This window comes from Mastigoproctus giganteus, chromosome 13 (genome assembly GCF_048544385.1).
Source record: "Mastigoproctus giganteus isolate SK-2022 chromosome 13, ASM4854438v1, whole genome shotgun sequence".
NCBI classification, from domain to species: domain Eukaryota; kingdom Metazoa; phylum Arthropoda; class Arachnida; order Uropygi; family Thelyphonidae; genus Mastigoproctus; species Mastigoproctus giganteus.
Genome location: NC_143587.1, coordinates 116,392,301 through 116,411,571, shown reverse-complemented (window position 1 = coordinate 116,411,571; position 19,271 = coordinate 116,392,301).

Genomic DNA, 19,271 nt, shown 5'->3' with positions numbered 1-19,271 from the left:
TGGTAGTGGAGATGAGAACTAAGGAGCATGAACATCTATTCAATGCCACTAAGTACCTTTGATAGGTACTTACTGACCTTTATTGGGCAGAGTATAAAAGAAATGTGAAAGGGAAGAGTGTGGTTGTGTGTTTTTCTTGTTAGATAAAGTAAATGCTAGCTTAAAATTTATATATATATATTTATAATTATATTAGTGATAAAAAAGGAAATAAAGAAAGTTAAAACGACAATAACTAATATTTATTAGCATTAGTAGAGGCATTTGATGCAAGAAAGCAAGCTTATGCAGCATCAGCCAAAAAAAAAAATAAAGTAAAATAAATAAATAAAAAATAACCACTTCCACTTCACCCCTCTGTTCGTTCGAAATACCTGTCCAGCTGAGCCTTGAACTTATTTAGGCTATCAACTTCCACGACAAGGGATGGAAGTCTGTTCCACCTACCAACCACCCACTGGCTAAAGGCAAATTTCCGCACATCTATCCTACATCTGTGTTTCCTCAATTTGAACTTATACCCTCTCAGGTGATTATTCTGAGCAAGAGAAAGAATCCCATCAGCATTGAGCATGCTCAAACCATTCAAGGCTTTGTACACCTCTATCAGATCACCTCGCTGGTGCCTAGTCTCCAGACACTGTAATTCGCAAAACTTAAGCCTTTCTTCGTACGAGCACCCCTTTGTTCCATTCACTAATCTTGTTGCTCTTCTCTGTACTCGTTCCAGCAGCTCTACATCCTTCTTGAAATGAGGCCTCCAGACCTGTATACAGTACTCTAGGTGTGGCCTGACCATTGCCTTATACAAGGGAATAATCACCTCCTTATCCCTGCTAGAAAAATTCCTATATATCATTTACAATACACCATGAGCTACTCTTGCAGCCCGTCTGCACTGCTCAGAGAACTTCATATCTGCCTGCACAACCACCCCTAGGTCCCTTTCATTCTCTACCACTGTCAGTGTAGTACCACAGAGTTGATACGTTGCTCTGGGGTTGCTGTTTCCCATATGTAGTACTTTACATTTGTCAATGTTAAACTTCATTTGCCACCTCTCAGCCCATCTGCTCAACCTTTCCAGATCCTGTTGCAGCAGCATAGTGTCAGTAGTGTCCTTGACAACCCTGCCAACCTTCGTATCGTCTGCAAACTTGGACATTAAGCTTGATATACCATCATCAATATCATTTATAAATACAGAGAACAATAAAGGACCCAATACTGAACCCTGAGGGACTCCACTAATAACATTAGTCCACGATGAGCAGTGTCCATTGATTACCACTCTCTGTCTTCTCCCCCTCAACCACCCCTTTATCCATAGCAGCAATTTGCCTCCAATGCCACACTGCTCCAATTTGTGCAGCAGTCTTCCATGTGCAACAGTATCAAAAGCCTTTCTAAGATCCAAGTATATAATATCAAAGTTATTCCCTGCATCCAGTTCTTTTGTGACTGCATCAGAGTATCCAATCAAATTGGTCAGGCAAGACTTCCCCTTAACAAAACCATGCTGTGTCCGAGCTATAACTGAAGTCTTGTCTAGATGATCCTGCAGTGCTTCTTTAACCAGTGCCTCCATTAATTTTCCGGGAACAGAAGTTAAACTCACAGGTCTATAATTACTTGTGTCAGCCTTTGATCCTCCCTTGTGAATTGGGGTCACATTTGCACATCTCCAGTCCATGGGTACCTCCCCTGAGTCCAAGGAAGCTCTCATAATTATGGCTAAGGGTTTGCTTACTTCCTTTGCTGCCTCCTTTAATATAACTGGATAGATCCCATCCACTCCAGGTGCCTTTCTTGTATTTATCTTCAACAATTTCTCCTCCACTTTACTCTCAGTTATTACAAGATTCTCTAGCTTACTGCCAGAGTTGAATACACCTCTGGCATTCCCCTCGCTGAATAACTCCTCATGTGTGAATGTTGATGCAAAATATTCATTTAGTTTGTTAGCTACCTGAGCAGGGTCATCAACAGTTGACCCATCGATATCAAGTGGACCAATCTGATTCATCCCCTTCCTTCTAGAGTTTACATAAGTAAAGAACTCTTTGCCAAGGATCTCTCGTAATCTGCCTTCGCCTGCCTAACCTCCTTTGTAATTTGGTTACAGATCAACTTGTATCTATCATAGGCTTCTGTGTCACATGTTAATTTGTATGTATCCCATGCATTTTTCTTCTCTGCCATATGCCTCATTAGTTCATCTGACATCCATTTAGGCCTAAACCTTGAACAATATTTCTTAGTTGGTATGTAAAGCCTAGTAGCTTGCTAGATAAGTTCTTTGAATGCTTCCCATTTTGAATTTGCTGTTGGTAACATCATCAGTTGATCCCACTCTATAGAATTTAAATACTGTCTCAGTCCATCGTAGTCGCCTTTACAAAAGCAATACGTGGGTAAAGTACCTACTCGGCAACCCAAAGGTCGCGGGTTCGATTCCCGCCTCGGGCTTGGATCAAAGTACTGCAAAAAAACCTTGGGAGGCGCAATATGGCCACAGAAGCCGATGCGCCAACAACTACCAAATCACAAAAGCAATACCCCTTCCCTTTACCCCTAATGGTAGTTACCTCTTTGAGTAACTCCCACTTCAGAACACTGTGATCACTGCCACCTAGTGGTTCATTTATCTGCAGATTCTTAATGCATGAAGAATCACTACTGATAATCAAATCAAGAGTATTACTCCCTCTAGTTGCCTCCCGAACATGCTGATGTAGAAAACAATCATCCAATAAATCCACAAAAGCCTTGCTAGTGTGTGAGTGACCAGCCCCCAAATTCCAGTCAATATCTGGGAAATTAAAATCCCCCATTATAAGACTCTCTGATTTACTGGCCCACTCTATTTCTCTGTACAGTTTCTTATTATACTCATCAGAGTCATTAGGCCTATAGCACACTCCTACTCTCAATTTTGATCTCCCAATGCTTATGTCACACCAAACTGACTCGACACTGCACTGTCCAGTGATGTCGACTGGCTTCACTTCCTTGGATTTTATGTGTTTCTTAACTAATAGCATAACCCCTCCTCCCTTCCTATCCTGTCTATCCATTCTGTAGACATTGTACTCCCCAAATTCCAGTTCTGCATTCCTTATATCTGTGTGACACCACGTCTCTGAAATCCCAACAATATCTGCCTTTGATGTTTTGAGCAATACCTCAAATTCATCAAATTTATTTACTAAACTCCTAGCATTGGTGTACACGCAAGTATACCTGCACCTGTTTCTATTCTTAGCTACCCTAACACAACCCATGTGTTTACTTGTACCGCAATGGCTCCCAGCAGTCTCTGAAATATCATGCATCTTGTTTTTCAGGCTTCTGCTCATTCTAATAGAAGCAGTGCAAGAATCTCTTTCACCTTTGCCAGTGGCTACTGTCAATCTATTGGTCTTTGTCTCCCCCCAAGCTAGCAGTTTTCCGACTCACCTAACACTGCCTCGATAGCATCAGCAAATATTCTTGCACCCTTCCTATTTAAGTGTATCCCATCCCTGTAGAAGCAGTCCCTCCTGTTAACAAGTACAGACCAGGCTGAAAAAAATTCTACCCCTTGAGTCCTGCACAATCTTTCCAGGGCCGAATTGATCGACAGGGCTCTCATCATATACTCCCTCCTATCGTGTCTGGGCAGAATTGCAGACACTTTCAAATTATGGGTCATGCAGTTGCAAGCAATCATGCAATACACCCATAATGTCTATAGAATATTAAGGATAATAGAAAATTATTAGAAAAAGTAAATCAATCCAATAATAATACCATCAGGGACCTAAGAAAACGCAAAAAAAAAAAAAAAAATTTATTATTGCCTTTTACCGACAATCTAGATGACTTCAACTGGGGCCAACCACCCAGAATGAAGGCAAAAAATGACAAGAGGTTCTCTGTTTCTGTGATGATCAATATATGCTAAGTAATTTAAATCTAAACCAAATATAAACCAGTATAGGCCAAATATAAATCGAATATAAATAAATCGAATGATGATAAAAGTTAAGAAAATTTAGAAATATTAGAATCAAAGGTAAGAAATATATGTAAAATATATAAATGTAAGCATATATTAATCATCGTTTGACCCGACAGAGAACGTAATTTAATGATTAAAATAAGATTAAATATATAATACAGACTACATATTGACCGTATCTAGGACCTAATGTAATAGTCATCAAAATAATATGTGGTGCCCCCTATGTGATGGATACGGTAAAAATAAATAAATAATTAAATTAACGCGAAGAGAAACATGCAGATAGTAAGAAGAAAAACTAAAGGAGTAGGAATAATGGAACCTGAACTCCACACAGGCAAAAAATAGTGGTATAGTTAAGAAATAGTTTCTCCTACGTCCTCGGATTGCCCTAATAATTTCGGAGGAATAAAAATAAAGAGTGAGGACAGTTTAAAGACATTACAAGATATAAGTTGTGGCTCGGGTATGCCCGGGATCGCAAACCCGTTCCTATAGTAGGACCCTGAGCTGAATTTGCATGTTATCTCAGCGTGAATTTAAGTAAATTTAAATGAATTTAACTATATGTATATAAAAAAAAAAAAAAAAAAAAGATACACTGTAATTTGCAAGCCGGTGGGTACAAGTTTTCTACGCCGTAAGACACCAAGAATGCAAATTGTATCCTAAGTACATATATACATTGCACTAAATATGACAATTATATTGAAACAATAGGTTCAGAAAACAAATTTTTGAAATTAATTATGCTTATTGCTTTCCTGAAGTGATATTTCAGGTAAGCGATAGGGAAATTATTATTAATCAACTTGCCGTAGAATGCTGTTAAGCCCGTTGAACAATTTTATATATATATATATATATATATATATATTTTTTTTTTTTATGTGAACCCCAAACACGAGAGGTATTAGAACCTATAGGACTTAGTACCGTGCTTGGGTTGGAGTTTAAGAAGACGAAGGATATTTGTTGACACTGGACTTGAACTTCTGTAGATTGTAATTTTCAGGAAATACGTATGAAGGAAGGTTGTTCCAGAAAACGGCAGTTGAATGAATAAATGAGGAAGATGAAAAGTTGGTTCTGTGAGTTTGAAGTTGGACAGTAAATGGATGTTGGCTGGTGGCGGCACGTGTTTGGACTGTTTTGAAAGAGAGAGAGCGGGAATTATAGAAGCCAGTTCAGAAGAACAGTGCCCATGGAAGTATCTGTAGAAGAGGCATGCAGCAGAAACAGTACGTCTATGAGAAAGCGAGTGGAGAGACTCTGTTAGAGATGAATCATTAATTAACCTAACTGCCCTCTTCTGAATGGAATCAAGAAGCCTGAGAGAGGTTTTGGGGGCACCACCCCAGATGTGGGAACAATATTCCATGGCAGGGCGGATTTGCGATTTATACAGAGTGAGCAGCTGTTTGGAAGAAAAGTAACGCCGAGAGTGAAAGAGAAAACCAAGTTTTCTAGATGCAGAGGAAGCAATATTTGAAATGTGCTTGTGCCAAGAGAGATTAGAAGTCTGGGTAATCCCCAAAAGAGATATATCATTTTGCCTAGAAATCGGAGTGTCACTAAAGATAAGCATAGGAGCAGAAGAATCCTTTTTGCGAGATATAAGACAAGACTGAGTTTTAGAAGGGTTGAAATCAACTAAGTTGTCTTTGCCCCACTGGTGAATTACCTGAAGATCGGCATTTAAGGAATTGGTAGCAGATTTTCGAGAAGTTGAAGCTGATTGAGCAGGACAAGGTTTCCCAAATTGGAAAGTTGAATGCAATGTGCTATCATCGGCAAAACTATGGATAGGATTTCCAGTCAGTGGAAGAAGGTCATTGATATACAAAAGGAAAAGAGTGGGAGAAAGAACTGAAACTTGGGGGACACCAGCATTAGTGGAGAAGTTAGAAGACAGAGAGCCATCTACAATCACCTTTAGTGAGCGATCAGAGAGAAAACTGGATAACCAATTACTAAAAACAGTTGGCAAACCATAAGATGGAAGCTGGTTTAGAAGACCTTTATGCCAAACACGATCAAAAGCCTTTGAGATGTCAAGAACAACTACTTGTGTTTCACCGAACCTTTCCATTGAATTAGTCCATAAATGGGTGACATAAGCCAGAATATCACCAGTGGATCGACACTGACGGAATCCATACTGGCGATCGTTGATCAGACGGAAGGTTTCTAGGTAGTTTAAGAGTTGGCGGTTAATTGATTTCTACATTACTTTAGAAAGAGTAGAAGTAATTGCAATGGGACGATAATTGGATGGGAGGGATTTGTCACCCTTTTTAGGAACTGGCTGGATATGAGCAAATTTCCAAGCAGAAGGAAAAACACCTTTGGAATAAGAAAGTGAAAAAAGGCGACAAAGAATAGGAGTAAGTTCAGGAGCACAGGTTTTGAGAACAAGTGGAGAAATACCATCAGGACCTATAGCTTTCTTAGCATCAAGATTCATCAGAATCCTTCTGATATCCTTTTGACGGAAGACCACAGGAGGCATTGAATGGAGCGTGTTGGGAATGGTGGGAGGTGTTTTACCAAGATCATTAATACATGAGCTGGAAGAAAAATGGGATGCCAGCAGGTCAGCTTTATCCTTGGCTGAAGTGACAACAGAATCATCTGGTTTGGACAGAGGTGGGAGCAGAGATGGGCAAACGTTGCGGCCAATAGCTTTGGCAAGAGACCAGAATGCTCGGCTACCATTAGGGCAAGAAGCAAGTTTTCTACTCTTAGCCCCTGTTCAAACTCTAGTTTGGACTGATTAATAACTGCTTTACAATTGTTGCGAGCTTTGATGTAGGCAGAAAATGAAACTGAAGAATTAGAAACAAGCCAATTACAATATGCAACATTCTTCTCTTGAACAGCCTTAGAACATTTATTGGAAAACCAAGGTTTAGATAAAGGATGAGATTTTAAAGTGGAGTGTGGGATAAAGGATTCCATTCCTGCAAGAATAATTTCACTGACATGATCTGAGCAAACATTGACATCAGAACTTTTGAAACAGTAATCCGACCAAGGAAAAGAAGAAAAGAAGTTTTGCAGGTCATCCAATTTTGCATGCTTGTAATGCCAAACAACACGATGTTGGGAATAGCCATGAGATAAAGGTTCCATTGGAGAAGAGACAATCAACAAGTTGTTATCTGAAGTGCCTAAAGGACCTCTCACTTCGACCGTGTACTTAGAAGGGTTGTTTGTGAGAAAAAGATCAAGCGTATTGGCTGTATGATTAGGATTGTCCAGTATTCTTGCAGGTAAATGAACAATCTGTGCTAGGTCATTAGTAATTGCAAAAGCCTCAGCATCTCGACCTGCTGGGTCGGTGTGACTAGAAAACGGAAGCCAGCTGGAGTTGTGAACATTAAAATCACCAAGGAAAATTACCTCGCTGTTAGGAAAGTTGGACTGGAGGAAGTCAAAGAGCTCCAAGTGATTAGTGGAGTTGGGAGAACGGTAGAGACAACAGATGAATTTGACACAATGAGGTAGAGAGATTTTAAGCCAGAGAAAATCAAAGCGAGGAGATTCCAAATTGCTAAGTCTCTGACAGGGAATATCAGAACGGACATATGCACAAGTACCACCTTTGAGGCGAAAGGAATCATACAGCGAATAATTTGGGCATCTGAGATGAACAGTAGTTAAATCAACCGATAACTGAGATTCTGTCAGAAAAAGTACATGGGGTTTGGCAGACTGCAAGTGGAAATGGACATCGTTGAGATTAGAATTGAGACCACGTATATTTGTGAAATGAATTAGGAAGTCCTTGGGAGGTTTAGATCTTTTCGCAGATAAGCTTGCTCTATTAGTTTGACAATTCATGGTGTATTCAATAGTAAGAAAAAGTGGGTGGGACATACTGTATGAAGTAATGAAATTTTTGGATATGGCATACACGTGGTAAGAATGTACCCAGATCCTTGACATAACGTGGCCTCGACAATGCTCCCCGCATACACACTACTCGGACTCCCTCCAGTCACTATCTGGCAGAGTAGAGGTAGCAAGATTATACACTAGCTGATCCGGAAGCTTCCTAGAGAGTTACCAATAGGTTCAGTCCGGTGTACTAACTAGCGGCCGGCCTGCGAACACCGTTTTAGAGCTGTACCCTCGAAATGTAAGGAATATTGGATCTTGCCACGACGTTCATCATAACCTCAAAAGTCATCAATCATACTGCATGATGGAAGAGATAGGGAAGGGTTGACCGGAACTTAGCTCTAGAGACTAAACATGGGTTCCACCACTTCAAGCCTCCAATAAGCAAAGTGGTGGTATTTCAGCGGTTGATGAGAGTCATCTACCACCTAGTACTGCCTGGTAACATAGAGGGGCGGCGTTCCTCTATGTGGTTTGGGCGCCACACTTCGACCCCTGCTTACGTTGGTTCACACCTGGGTGGTCACCCACCATGTACTTATGCATGGAGGTTATACCCAGTATTACTAACAGTCCCACCATCGTGAAGGTGCAAGCAGAGGATTTGACTGACACAGACCGTCCGGACTTCGCCGAAATTGGGTCCACTTGACTTGAGTGTCACCCGAATATCAGTTCCATCAGCGTTTTAGACTACCAGGTAGCAAGTACAGCTTGTCTGGCATATCTGAGAGAATGTCTGTGACAACCTCAAGGACCAAATTGGGATATATATATTGGGATATATATATATATCCCACGTATGTAAAATGCATAAATGCATAGTTAATTAATAGCTCAATTATAATAAATACAGTAATACCCCGACTTACGCGAACTCGGAGTTACGCGGTTCTTGATTTTTTCGTTTGGCAACGCTGCCGCCCACTATCTTCAAGGTCATTTTTCATATGTTATCGATATACGGTGCGACGGCAGAGAATGAGAGCGAAAGATGAACAAAATTCAACTTTGCTGCTTTTATGTTTTTTATATCAGTGAAGGGGAAACACATTTCACCATAATAACGTAAAAACCAACACAATTCCAGCTATCGGTATAATCGCAAATGCAATTAGATCGAGTTTACTACCAGTTTATAACAGATTTCACTAGCAGAAACGCAAATGGATTTTTATTGTTTTATGGTAGTAACCCCTAGAAATGTGAGGTGTTAATAGTGTATGTCTGCCTTTATAGTGTTGTTTATTCAGTTGCTACATGCGCACAGCTTTGTTTATGCATATCAAGCGTGCCTCCTCGTTTTGTAATTGTGCTTTATTCCCTAAAAATGAGTAAAATACTTAATTAAAAGGTGTGAAAAGGAAGCGTACTGGTGAAGACACTGCAGATTCAGAGAGAAAAAGAAAAGCAATTATCGATAAACAGAGGCGGACTGGATCAAAAATTCTTACCCGGGAAAATTTATAGTGACCTCATACTATGGTTTATGGCCAAAATCACACTGGCCCACCGGGGTTTCCCCGGTAAGTCCGCCTCTGTCGATAGAGAAAAAATATGAAATTGTGAAACGCTTTGAGCGAAATGAAAGACCATGTGATATTGCACGTGCTACAGGCCTAAATGAAGCAACGGCGAAAAGCACATGACAATTGCAAACTTGACAGGTTGAAAATTGAAAAGGGCTCAATTGTAAAGGGCTTAAAAATTTTAGAAAACATAGACTCCAACGAAGAACGCGTTATAGCTACAAAGCAAGGAATAAAAAAAATTATTAGCTTGCTACGACGAAATTCTGCTTGAAAAAAAGAAGGCGCTGTGTCGTCAGACGAATTTGTTAGATTTTATGAAGCCATCGACATCGAAATAACTTTTTACGTAAGTCATTTGTTTTTTTTAATATATATTTTGTATTAATATGTATAAAGAACTGCAATTTTATTAATATTTTTCTTCTAAACTAGTGTTTTTGTTAGTCCTTGGTCCCAATTAAGCAAAATTTATATGTATTTATATGCAAAGTTTTACCCCGACTTACGCGAATTCGACTTACGCGATTTTCGTCGGACCCACCTATCGCGTAACTTCGGGGTATTACTGTATATCAAATTTAATATATATATATATATATATATATATCAATCGTCGTTGGGTTGCTTGAGATGCTATAACTTACTAGCTTTCGTATTATACATTATAGCCGGCTTAACTTTGTCTATTATTGCACTATTAGAACTTACCACTACAACTAATATCTTAAATAATATATATATATATTTATTTGTATTTTTTGTGGCCATTCTAATACTAATATTTAACAACAGGCAAAAATCATGGAAGATTTCATTATTTGTTTAGAGTACCACTTTATCCAAGTCTAGAGCCTAATTATTGAGATTTTGTGATTTGTTTCTTGTTCTGCTGTTTTCAGGAACACTTGCTTTTTAACTAACAGCAAAAAAAAAAAAAAAAAAAGTTTCTGAAGACATTTACCTATAATGCTAAAAACACACACTTGAAACTGTGCAAGGTGTACTTTGCAACCCTGTAATTGTTGATTAATATACAGCCACTCCCTGATTAACGTAAGGTTTATGTTCTGTGGAATGCTACATAAGTCGAATTTTATGTAAGTCGGATTTTCCCTAAATGCTTATTTAGGGAAATTCCGCACTTGCAACTAGGCACACTGAATTTGATAGAAGCAAAAAAGAAGTGTTAGATGAACATGTAAATAGAATTATTAAATTTTTTTATCTCATGCACTGGAAAAATTATAAAGTTACAAAAAGAGAGAGGAGTCAGGCATAACATCAGCAAGTTTTACCTTTCAAGCATTGTTGCCAGGATTAACTCTCCAGCTGATAAGCAAGCTGCAGAAGTTGGGGGCTGTGGAGATTTGAAAGGGTTTTTTCCAACACATCACAAAATTTCTCTGCAGCTGCAGAATCAGCACTGGTGACTTCCCCGCATACTTTAATGTTTTGGAAACCAGCACGATGCTTGAACCTGTTAAACCACCCACTGCTTGCCAAGAACTTAGCTTGGGGTTTGCCATACTTATCATTAATATCTTCATAAATACTTGTTGCTTTTGCTTGAATGGCCATTGAACTCTAGCCCTTGCACCAAAAATAACAACAACAGCCATTGAACTCGAGGGCACTCGCTTCTGAATCTGATTTTCCATCCATATTATTATTAATAGCTTTTCCATCTTTGATATAGCAGCTGAATGCTGTTTTGTGATCACTGTTGGGGTGGACTGGCCCCGGTGTGAAATACGTTGATCCTTTAACATGTTCTTTTATACATGCACTGCCCCTTAAAATAGTACAGTATTCACTGTTGAAGCAGCGAGACCTAATTCTGTGCAATAATGACAAACTTTGTCCTGCTTCATACTTCTTAATTAATCATCTTAATTTCTAATCAATTTTGTTTCGTTTCCTAGCACTGCCAGCACATGCACTTTCCATTTGGGCCTTTTCCTTCACCATTGTAATAAGTAAATAGGAATGAAGAGAAGATTCTGAAAATTTATTTGTTTTTTATATTATTGAAGATTTCAGTGAAGAGGGAACACATTTCACCATAATGTAAAAACCCACACAATTCCAGTTATCGGGATTATTGAAAATGCAATAAGATAGAGTTTACTACCCATTTATAATAGATTGCGCTAACAGAAAAGCCTAATAAACTGGAAAGTGCAAATTGTTTTTATTGTTTTATGGTAGTGACCTCCAGAGTGTGTTTTAGAACAATATCACAAAGGCATTCAAAACTGATTCTTATAATGGAACATAACGATGAAAGTGTAGTGCAATTTACATTATAAAAATGACCTTTTAATTAAAGAGATAAATAGCTTAGTTTATTAGTGAAAATTTCAACTTCTGAGGTCTTGGAACGAATTACCAAAAAAAAAAACGTTATTGGGTTCACATTACAATATTTTCACGAACCTCCATTTATTCCTACGGGATGCAAAATATGTTTCCACGATTTTTTTTAAGTTTGCACTGGCCAGCATAAACTTGACGTAAAGTCGAATTTCTGTAAGTCGAGTATTACGTAAGTTGGGGTGTTCCTGTAATTTCTTTTGGCAGTAGACTTAGAAAATTTTGAGTAGCATAATAGATTTTATTTTTGTAGTAGCAACAATCACATATCATAACTGTTACATTTTAGTATTATTTTCAAGATAGTGGAAATATATAGGTTTGTTTTATGTGTCATATTTATGGAACAATAAAATTTATTTTTATCTTTTCGATATTTAACTAATTTTCACTATTAAACAATTCCTTTACAAATAGACAAAAAGTATATTGATGATATTGCTGAAAAACTGATCCATGAAGAGAAACTATCAGAAAATTATTCCAAAACTTTTGGTCTTAATGACAGTAATGATCATATCTCTGAAATAATTGAACTTAGCAGTGAAGATGGAGATTTTGAAGAAATTGATAATGAAAACACCGATCTGGATGGTAAGAATATTAAGTTATTATTGTTTTCTATGTAGCTGAAATGTACATACACACATACAATGACACTTACATATTATTTCTTAATAAACTTATTTGTAAATAAACTTAATTCTTATTATATCAGAACTGTATAGTAGCATATGTTACTTATTATTTTGTCTTTCATGTGAGTTTGTGTATGTATTTTACTTACACGGTTAAATGAAATAATAAGTACTTTGTCATTCTTCAGCTCACATATAAGGACAATTCATAATTACAAATAAACACTTCCTGTAACAACTTAGATGCAATTTATTAATTTGTATAAAAATGTTTTGTGCTTTATAGGCATGTACTTAAACTCTTGGGTTTTTTTTGGATAAACCACTGACTTGTCGAAATGAAGAATAAGCATATGAGATTTAAACAGAGAAGAAACATTTTCAAGTGGGTTCTGGAAGTATAAAAATAGTAGAGAAGCACAGAATACATGGAAATGTCAGAATGAGACAAAAGGGGTGACACATATGACAATAATTTAACTACATTATCACATAGGTGAGTAATTGTCAGGTAAATCTTAAAGAGCGTGAAACTGTTAACAACATCAATAAATACAGATGAAGCGACAAAAACTTCCAGGCTGTGAGAGATGTCAGTCACCCAAAGAGTCAATAAGACAGCATTCTCAAGAACTACCTTGAAACTAAATACTCATATAGTCAAATGAAAGACTACACATTTCTCATCAGAAAGGTGGTGACAGAGATTAGGACTCCTCTTATGGGATAATTGAAACTTACAAATTTGTAGTACTTTTAGCATTATTAGAGGCATTTGATGCAAGAAAGCAAGCTTATGCAGCATCAGCCAAAAAAAAAAAGTAATAATAATAAATAAATAAATAAAAAATAACCACTTCCACTTCAATCCTCTGTTCGTTCGAAATACCTGTCCAGCTGAGCCTTAAACTTATTTAGGCTATCAACTTCCACGACAAGGGATGGAAGTCTATTCCACCAACCAACCACCCGCTGGCTCAAGGCAAATTTTCTCACGTCTATCCTACATCTGTCTTTCCTCAATTTGAATTTATGCCCTCTCAGGTGATTATTCTGAGCAAGAGGAAGAATCCCATCAGCATTGAGCATGCTCAAACCATTCAAGGCTTTAAACACCTCTATGAGATCACCTTGCCGGTGCTTAGTCTCCAGACACTGTAATTTGCAAAACGTAAGCCTTTCTTCGTAAGAGCACCCCTTTGTTCCATTCACTAATCTTCTTGCCCTTCTCTGTACTTGTTCCAGCATCTCTACATCCTTCTTGAAATGAGGCCTCCAGACCTGTATACAGTACTCTAGGTGCGGTCTGACCATTGCCTTATACAAGGGAATAATCACCTCCTTATCCCTGCTAGAAAAATTCCTATATATCATCGACAATACACCATGAGCTACTCTTGCAGCCCGTCTGCACTGCTCAGAAAACTTCATATCTGCCTGCACAACCACCCCCAGGTCCCTTTCATTCTCTACCACTGTCAGTGTAGTACCACAGAGTTGATATGTTGCTCTGGGGTTGCTGTTTCCCATATGTAGTACTTTACATTTGTCAATGTTAAACATCATTTGCTACCTCTCAGCCCATCTGCTCAACCTTTCCAGATCCTGTTGCAGTAGCATAGTGTCAGTAGTGTCCTTGACAACCCTGCCAACCTTCGTATCGTCTGCAAACTTGGACATTAAGCTTGATATATCATCATCAATATCATTTATAAATACAGAAAACAATAATGGACCCAATACTGAACCCTGAGGGACTCCACTAATAACAGTAGTCCACGATGAGCAGTGTCCATTGATTACCACTCTCTGTCTTCTCCCGCTCAATCACCCCTTTATCCATAGCAGCAATTTGCCTCCAATGCCACTGCTCCAATTTGTGCAGCAGTCTTCCATGTGCAACAGTATCAAAAGCCTTTCTAAGATCCAAGTATATAATATCAAAGTTATTCCCTGCATCCAGTTCTTTTGTGACTGCATCATAGTATCCAATCAGATTGGTCAGGCAAGACTTCCCCTTAACAAAACCATGCTGTGTCTGAGCTATAACTGAAGTCTTGTCTAGACGATCCTGCAGTGCTTCTTTAACCAGTGCCTCCATTAATTTTCCAGGAACAGATGTTAAACTAACATATCTATAATTACTTGTGTCGCCCTTTGATCCTCCTTTGTGAATTGGGGTCACATTTGCACATCTCCAGTCCATGGGTACTTCCCCTGAGTCCAAGGAAGCTCTCATAATTATGGCTAAGGGTTTGCTTACTTCCTTTGCTGCTTCCTTTAATATAACTGGATAGATCCCATCCACTCCAGGTGCCTTTCTTGTATTTATCTTCAACAATTTCTCCTCCACTTTACTCTCAGTTATTACAAGATTCTCTAGCTTACTGCCAGAGTTGAATACACCTCTGGCATTCCCCTCGCTGAATAACTCCTCATGTGTGAATGTCGATGCAAAATATTCATTCAGTTTGTTAGCTACCTGAGCAAGATCATCAACAGATCATCAACGTTTGCAGGACAAAGTTGAAATGGTACTGAATAATACAGTTTCTGTATTATTCAGTACCATGCATCTTTAATGGATACAGAGGAGTACTTTCAGTTGGGTTATGAACCATGACACTTTCATGTGAAAGTGTGGTGGTGAAAAAAAAAAAAAAAAAACTCGCATGTCAATCCCTTCTAACAGTTTTTGTAGTTCTTCCATGAATTTGTTCAAACTGCCAGCATTCATAACAACAGATGGAAGTTGGTTCCAACTACCTGCTGGCAGAAGTCAAACTTCTGTGTCTCTATCCTGCCTCCCCCCCCCCTGTCGTGAGCACCTGTACATGGTGTGGGGACCTCCCAGTGACACTGCTGATCATCCAGATTAACATCATAGGCATTCGGAATGTTTGGTGTGTCTGTGACTCATGGAAATTCAGAAAGGGGGAATCCCGGTAGTTGAGGGGTCCAGCTTCAACACACCACTTTAATCTCTACTTGAACAAGACGGGTGGCCCTGGATGGCTTGGCCAGAATCAATTGGCTGGTGGGTTTGCCTGCAAAGGTCAACTGTATCGATGCCATGTCCCCACCCTCATGATCTGAGGACAGGATTCAGCCTGGTGTGGATATGGTGTCTGGGTAGCCCTGGCATACCACTCCTGAGTGCATTTATTGTTTGCCATGTAGCGGGAGTCCCATGGTGGGTGGGAAGCCTGGGCACTGAACAGAACAAAAAAACCCATGAATCCCAATAAAGTTATTTTTTCTGGGGGCCCTGACATGATCCCTATCTGAAAAATCAGAAGTTCCCCACTGATGGGACAATGTCAGGGCCTCCAGAAAAAATGTTTCTAGTGGGCACAAACATTCAGAACAGATCCTCTGGCCACATCTATGGGGGGATGCCAACCACAGTCCCTCCACAATACACTTAACTCATTCAGTGATGTCATTGCAGAATGGAATCTCTTTGAAGTGGCTGAAGAGAAAATCTGTTCTGAATTAAAACCCCCAAGGAGTGAGAGCTCTGAAACTAGGGATGGGAAACTTGTTCCCACTAGAAACGTCATCCTGAGCTGTAACTCACCATTGAGTTAAAATGAGACCAAACCTTGCTGTTTTAATTGTTCAGTGCATCCTTATGTCCCAAATCCTTTTAGGTGCTTTAGCATTAGCAGAGGCATTTGATGCAAGAAAGCAAGCTTATGCAGCATCAGCCAAAAAAAAAAATAAAATAAAATAATAATAATAAATAAAAAATAACCACTTCCACTTCAATCCTCTGTTCGTTCGAAATACCTGTCCAGCTGAGCCTTAAACTTATTTAGGCTATCAACTTCCACGACAAGGGATGGAAGTCTATTCCACCAACCAACCACCCGCTGGCTAAAGGCAAATTTTCTCACGTCTATCCTACATCTGTCTTTTCTCAATTTGAATTTATGCCCTCTCAGGTGATTATTCTGAGCAAAAGGAAGAATCCCATCAGCATTGAGCATGCTCAAACCATTCAAGGCTTTATACACCTCTATCAGATCACCTCGCTGGTGCCTAGTCCCCAGACACTGTAATTTGCAAAACTTAAGCCTTTCTTCGTAAGAGCACCCCTTTGTTCCATTCACTAATCTTGTTGCCCTTCTCTGTACTCGTTCCAGCATCTCTACATCCTTCTTGAAATGAGGCCTTCAGACCTGTATACAGTACTCTAGGTGTGGCCTGACCATTGCCTTATACAAGGGAATAATCACCTCCTTATCCCTGCTAGAAAAATTCCTATATATCATCGACAATACACCATGAGCTACTCTTGCCGCCCGTCTGCACTGCTCAGAAAACTTCATATCTGCCTGCACAACCACCCCCAGGTCCCTTTCATTCTCTACCACTGTCAATGTAGTACCACAGAGTTGATATGTTGCTCTGGGGTTGCTGTTTCCCATATGTAGTACTTTACATTTGTCAATGTTAAACTTCATTTGCCACCTCTCAGCCCATCTGCTCAACCTTTCCAGATCCTGTTGCAGTAGAATAGTGTCAGTAGTGTCCTTGACAACCCTGCCAATCTTCGTATAGTCTGCAAACTTGGACATTAAGCTGGATATACCATCATCAATATCATTTATAAATACAGAAAACAATAATGGACCCAATACTGAACCCTGAGGGACTCCACTAATAACATTAGTCCACGATGAGCAGTGTCCATTGATTACCACTCTCTGTCTTCTCCCCCTCAACCACCCCTTTATCCATAGCAGCAATTTGCCTCCAATGCCACACTGCTCCAATTTGTGCAGCAGTCTTCCATGTGCAACAGTATCAAAAGCCTTTCTAAGATCCAAGTATATAATATCAAAGTTATTCCCTGCATCCAGTTCTTTTGTGACTGCATCATAGTATCCAATCAAATTGGTCAGGCAAGACTTCCCCTTAACAAAACCATGCTGTGTCTGAGCTATAACTGAAGTCTTGTCTAAACGATCCTGCAGTGCTTCTTTAACCAGTGCCTCCATTAATTTTCCAGGAACAGAAGTTAAACTCACAGGTGTATAATTACTTGTGTCATCCTTTGATCCTCCTTTGTGAATTGGGGTCACATTTGCACATCTCCAGTCCATGGGTACTTCCCCTGAGTCCAAGGAAGCTCTCATAATTATGGCTAAGGGTTTGCTTACTTCCTTTGCTGCTTCCTTTAATATAACTGGATAGATCCCATCCACCCCAGGTGCCTTTCTTGTATTTATCTTCAACAATTTCTCCTCCACTTTACTCTCAGTTATTACAAGATTCTCTAGTTTACTGCCACAGTTGAATACACCTCTGGCATTCCCCTCGCTGAATAACTCCTCATGTGTGAATGTCGATGCAAAATATTCATTCAGTTTGTTAGCTACCTGAGCAGGATCATCAACAGTTGACCTATCGATATCAAGTGGACCAATCTGATTCATCCCCTTCCTTCTAGAGTTTACATAAGTAAAGAACTCTTTGCTGTTTTTCTTTGCATCCCTTGCCAAAGATTTCTCGTAATCTGCCTTCGCCTGCCTAACCTCCTTTGTAACTTGGTTACAGATCAACCTGTATCTATCATAGGCTTCTGAGTTATGTGTTAATTTGTATGTATCCCATGCATTTTTCTTCTCTGCCATATGTCTCATTAGTTCATCTGACATCCACTTAGGCCTAAACCTTGAACAATATTTCTTAGTTGGTATGTAAAGCCTAGTAGCTTGCAAGATAAGTTCTTTGAATGCTTCCCATTTTGAATTTGCTGTTGGTAACATCATCAGTTGGTCCCACTGTATAGAATTTAAATACTGTCTCAGTCCATCGTAGTCGGCTTTACGAAAGCAATAACCCTTCCCTTTACTCCTAATGGTAGTTACCTCTTTGAGTAAATCCCACTTCAGCACACTGTGATCACTGCCACCTAGTGGTTCATTTACCTGCAGATTCTTAATGGATGAAGAATCACTACTGATAATCAAATCAAGAGTATTACTCCCTCTAGTTGCCTCCCGAACTGCTGATGTAGAAAACAATCATCCAAAAAATCCACAAAAGCCTTGCTAGTGTGTGAGTGACCATCCCCCAAATTCCAGTCAACATCTGGGAAATTAAAATCCCCCAGTATAAGACTTTCTGATTTACTGGCCCACTCTATTTCCCTGTACAATTTCTTATTATACTCATCAGAGTCATTAGGCCTATAGCACACTCCTACTCTCAATTTTGATCTCCCAATGCTTATGTCACACCAAACTGGCTCGACACTGCACTGTCCAGCAATGTCGACTGGCTTCACTTCCTTGGATTTTATGTATTTCTTAACTAATAGCATAACCCCTCCTCCCTTCCTATCCTGTCTATCCCTTTTGTAGACATTGTACTCCCCAAATTCCAGTTCTGCATTCCTTATATCTGTGTGACACCACGTCTCTGAAATCCCCATAATATCTGCCTTTGATGTTTTGAGCAATACCTCAAATTCATCAAATTTATTTACTATACTCCTAGCATTGGTGTACATGCAAGTATACATGCACCTGTTCTTTTTCTTAGCTACCATAACACAACCCATGTGTTTACTTGTACCCCAATGATTCCCAACAGTCTCTGAAATATCCTGTATCTTATTTTACAGGCTGCGGCTCATTCCAATAGAAGCAGTGCAAGAATCACTTTCACCTCTGCCAGTCTGTTAATCTATTAGTCCTTGTATCCCCCCCAATCCAGCAGTTTTCCGACCCACCTAACACTGCCTCGATAGCATCAGCAAACATCCTTGCACCCTTTCTATTTAAGTGTATCCCATCCCTGTAT